Raw genomic sequence first — 5820 nt, forward strand, 5'->3', positions numbered from 1 at the left:
TTGAGCTCTGCCAGCACTGTGCGATGGAAATAGGTGGAGGTCAGTGAACAAACACAATTTATAGATGTTTAGTTAATGTTAGGTCACGCAGGAAAACCAGTGCCCTTGGCTTTACAGCTGTGTTTCCCATGTGCAGAGGACTGCGTCAATATAACGGTGGGCATGTACGTTAGTTAAATAGAAGTGCAGGAATGAAACTTAAAGGTAATTTTGTATGCCATGAGTCATTTACTTTATTCCATTCAGCAACTCCTGCTGATATTCACACGCTGTATTATGCTTCAGGAACTCTGGGTATGAGCCTGTGTATACTGAGCCTCCCTTCCCATTTTACTTTTCCCTTCTTATTTCACATTTGACATCTCTCTGTTATCTATGCCTGTCAATTAGGTCTCCTTCATGCAAAGACTGGATTTCTCCTATTTGGTGAGATCTTTAGGTTTTGTGGCCCAAGGCTTTCTGACAGGAGGAAACTCTAGTAGTCTTTTCTGCATACTGAGATACTCAATGGATACTTTGGACACTTTTTTTTTTACTCACTCTAATAGTCTCTTCTGGATACTCAGATGCCTCAAGGTTATCCTGGAGGCTCATACCCACTAGCCTGTGCCTGTGTACCACAATGAAAGGACATAGAGCAGACAGAATCATAGAGAAGGCACAGAATCAACTCCTGAATGAAAGAGTGAGACAGGTCCATTTCACTATTGAAGGGCTGAAGGAGAAATCTGACCAACTACTCCAGCAAATAACATCCCACGAACCAACAACACTAGCCAAGCAGATATACTTACCTGGAGACAAAAGACAGAACATCCCACACAAAACGGAATGCAGAACAGATGGATCAAGAATCTGTCAAGGTACAAGGTACTTTCCCAATCAGAGAAGGAGGTCTTAGCCAAAGGACTGAACTTCACCATGACACCCAAACAACTACCTATAGTTGACCTCATCACATCCACAGAATCAGCCATAATGAAAAACAATCTAACGGAAACCGTGGCGGAACAGCTTAGGTTAAAGGTATCAGCAGCTCTGTCCAATGCAAAACTCCCTCCTTCCAACCTAACCATGGAGGAAAGGAAAGCCGTGACAGCCCTGAGAAAGGACGAAAACATCACTATCCTTCCAGAAGATAAGGGGAGATGCACGGTTATCCTCAACACACCAGACTACCACGCCAAGATCACATCATTACTCAGCAACACCGATACCTATGAACCTCTGAGACGTGATCTAGGGGTTACAAGAGGAGAATAATAGAATACCTACAGAAACTACAGAAAGGAGGAACCATTGATCAGATACAATACCACCGTCTCTACCCACAAGATAACATTCCATGCATATATGGACTCCCTAAGATCCATAAAGATGGAACCCCCCTCAGGCCCATCGTCAGCAGCATAAACTCGGTCACGTACAACATTGCCAAACATATAGCCAACATCTTGACCCCTTTAGTGGGCAAAACACCTCACCATATCCAAAACTCCATTGACTTCGTGGACAAGGTCCAAGGCGTAAAACTGGAACCGGATGAAACCATGGTATCCTACGACGTGACCTCGTTATTCACCTGCATCCCAGCCATGGAGGCTTTGGAAACTGTGAGGCAATGTTTGGTATGGGACAACACCCTCCACGATAGGACCAATCTCAGCCCAGACCAGATTTGCCAACTTCTGGACCTTTGCCTGAACACTACATATTTCCAATTCAGGGGCCAGTTTTACAGACAAAAACACGGTTGTGCAATGGGCTCACCAGTATCGCCCATTGTGGCCAACTTATATATGGAAGAGGTAGAACACAGGGCCCTGAACTCCTTCAGAGGAACACCTCCGAGCCACTGGTTCAGATATGTGGACGACACATGGGTCAAAATCCAAACACAAGAGGTGCAAGCGTTTACCAAACACATCAACTCAGTGGACAAGAACATTAAGCTCACAAGGGAAGACGTAAATAACAACAGTTTGCCCTTCTTGGACTGTGACGTCCACATTGGGGAAGACAGGAGCCTCCACATTGGGGTTTACAGGAAACCTACACACACAGACCAATATCTACTTTTCGACTCACACCACCCACTGGAACACAAACTGAGCGTCATCAGAACTTTGCAACACAGAGCTGGCAATGTGCCCAGCAGCACTCAGGTCCAATGAGAAGAACACAAACACCTGAGGGGAGCTTTAAAAACCTGCGGCTACCCCAGTTGGACCTTTGTGAAAACTGCAACACGTTCCAAAAAGACCAACCAGGTGAGCGACGAGGAGAAAAGGAACAGAAGGAATAGCACAGTCATCCCGTATGTTTCTGGGGTCTCTGAGAAACTCAGGAGAATTTTCAACAAACACCGCGTCACGGTATACTTCAAACCCAGCAACACACTCAGACAAAGACTGGTTCATCCCAAAGACCATGTACCACACACCCAGAAAAGCCATCTGGTGTATGCCGTACAATGCAATGAGGATTGCACTGACCTATACATAGGAGAAACCAAACAACGACTACACAAACTGATGGTCCAACACAGAAGGCCAAACTCCTCAGGACAAGACTCAGCAGTCTATCTACACCTAAAGGAGAAGACACACTCCTTTGAGGACAGCAACGTACACATGTGGCTGAAATGCGTTAAATGTTAAAGAACAGCCGATTAAGAAAAAAAAAACAGCTTAGCTTTTCAAAATATGGTTTGTATTGGCGATAAGCACCACATGAGCCTGTTCCCAGAGCTTGGACACTATATCTGCTGGCTGAGTGACATCTGGAGCAGGCCGCAGAGTACCGGGCCTAGCAGATGGCGTCCTAGCCTGTCTGGCCCAGGGTCCTTTGCTCATTTGGCTCTATTTTACAGGCCGTATCACGTTGTTCATCAAAGATGCTGCTACCTGACACAGTGGCCTTTAGCTGTAACAGCTTTGGTATCAAACGTTAGATAAAAATGTATTTGGGTCTTGTGTCAGCTGCTTATCGAGAGTGTAACCATTTAATTTGTACGCTCCCATTGCTCTTGCATTTTAATCCTGTGATCCGATTCAGCATACCCATACAGAGTTTAGCTTATGTATACTGAGCCTCCCTTCCCATTTTACTTTTCCCTTCTTATTTCACATTTGACATCTCTCTGTTATCTATGCCTGTCAATTAGGTCTCCTTCATGCAAAGACTGGATTTCTCCTATTTGGTGGGATCTTTAGGTTTTGTGGCCCAGGGTTTTCTGTCTGGAGGAAACTCTAGTAGTCTTTTCTGCATACTGAGATACTCAATGGATACTTTGGACACCCCCCCCCGGAACCCCCCCCCCCAACACCACAAAATAACATCCCTGCAACAAAGACCTGAGCTTTCAGGTGGGGTTAGACAAACCTGTTTCTCCTCTCTGTTACATGTGTCGACAGATGATGTGAGCCGGAGGCTACAGTGAGAGAGGGAGATGGGGGAGAGACAGAGAGACTTGCGGTCCAGAGGTAGCTCATTTCCAGATTTGAGGGGGAAAATGTGAATAGGGGGAATAACTCATTTGCTACTGTTGATGCTCTTTAAGGAAGACACTGAACTCTCAATTGCACCCATTGAGCAAGATCTTTGAGCAAAAATTGTGGTAGACACAGTTGTGATGGAGAGCTTTCAAGTGTGAAATGTATGTTTAAATGTATGAATGTGGAGCAGGGCGTTACTGGAAAAGAGCATGTGCACTGAGTCAACCTTAGCCAGGCAAATAACAAGTATGCACATAAACGGAAGCCTTTCTTGAACCTGTAGGCGGGGTTCAGAGGTGGCTGTATATCTGGTTGGGAACTTGGCGAGGACAAGGGCATTGAAATGGTTTTTCTGCACACAATCATTTGTGAAAATGTACGTTGTCAACTTTTCATAATACTCAAAGTGATGGCATCTTTTTTTCTGAACTATGCACTGACAGCGTGAAGAACAGATAGGTTACGTCTTCTTTTTCAGCACACTGCAGAACCGCTTTGATTATTCACTCCAACTTAATTGAAACAAGGGAGAGGCAAAAAACTTAAAGCCAGTCAAATCTGTTTGATGATATTCAAAGGACTCAAAATGACACGCGATAATTATCAGCTAGAGATAAGTTAATGCTATTCAAGATTTATTGGTGGAGAGAAAATAGTAAGCACTGAATATTGGTGGGGATGTGACCCCCCCCCCAAATCCATGCTTTTTAATTATGAACATAAGGATTGGGATTGGGGGGGCTTGATGCTGTTTTGGTGATTCACTAAGTTTTTGGTGCTCCTCTTGTAGAGGAGCCATTTTGATGTAGGAACTTGAGAACATCTTCATTGCCCGTCTAATCTAGGAGAGGCTGTGGACAGTTTACAACCTGTGAGCAGAAGGGTCACTGTAATACATTTCCGGGTGCCCCACCAAAACACGGCCCATGCTCATGAATCTTCAGTGGTTTTGAAAATTGGCTAAAATAAAGACAGGCCCAAGATAACCTTGTATAAACTTTGCCACTTATTTTCAAACTCTCACACATACACACATTCTGAAATGACATTAACCTCTGCCATTCATGGACCTGCACTGCCCCTGCAGCCATCACTGGTGCAGGTCCATCGGCGGTGTTGTGGTTTGTGATGTTGTTTGTATTGTCTATGCTGTCAGCCATACTGGTTGTTGTTGTTCCATGTGGCTCTCATGCATACAAATTCTAATCATCGACTTAAGACTTGATAAATATTCACTTTTTCCAATCACTGTGATTTAAACCCCACTTAAAATACCTGATGCCGTGATAAAAAAAAAACCCTGCACTTTTGAGAGTTGAAATCGAAATTAGAAACACAAAGCATGTTTCCTTTTCATAATTTGTTTGCTAGAAGGATGCTGTATATGTCAAATAAATGGTGACTCTGGACAGCATTTGTTGAGCGGCTCTTCTGAGCTTTTCATCCAATTATGACAGGACAACCAACAGCCAGGTAGGTGGTCACAACACTTAAAACTCAGGTGTGGTGTGTAAAACAAACTCTATTAATATGTACATTTGACGTCCTTTGGCGGTCTTTCTGCTCTCCTACTTTTTCTGTCTCTGTCTGTCTGTCTGTCTGTCTGTCTCTTCCTCTTTGTTGCTGGCACAAAGAAGGAACAAAATCAGCTTAAGTCAACAATGAACCCAATGCCCCTAAAATGTGTCTCCAGCTAGCCAAGCGTTTCACAAGCCACACCGCCCCCTTGTGGTCATACGGATAGACGGGGTTGGGGGGGTAGCTTTGCCCAGCAACAGCCACACTGTGCAGCCGATAGAAAACACCTGTGGAGAGAGTAAAAAAAGGTGGTGGATTAGTGTTACATTCCCGTCATCTGCTCTTGGACAGCCAGACACACTGTAGACAACCTGCCGAAGAAGAGCTGACCTGGGCCCAACATCTCACCAGTCTCCAGTGCCTTGCTTCTCACGTTTTGGTTTTTCCATCCATCCATCCATTATCCAAACCGCTTATCCTGCTGTCAGGGTCGCAGGGATGCTGCAGCTTATCGCTCAAAACTTTTCAATTTGAGAATGGTGACAGGTTAATCCCCTTCCACAGGCTGAATTCGAATTAGGAATATATGCTCTGGTTTATTTCAGGCAACGCTTTTGAGGGAAGAAAGCCCTCTAAAATATGAGGATGTACTTTATTTGGCATGTGTGGCTGTTATGTCTGCCTGTTTGTCTGTTCCTTACACATATCATTCAGACCAAATCTTTTTTTTTTCTTCCTTTCTTCACAGGCTTTTAATGTGTCTTGGCTTCATTTCTCAAAAGGAAACCACACATCAAGGCAGGGC

This window comes from Lampris incognitus, chromosome 11, assembly GCF_029633865.1.
Source record: "Lampris incognitus isolate fLamInc1 chromosome 11, fLamInc1.hap2, whole genome shotgun sequence".
Taxonomy (NCBI): domain Eukaryota; kingdom Metazoa; phylum Chordata; class Actinopteri; order Lampriformes; family Lampridae; genus Lampris; species Lampris incognitus.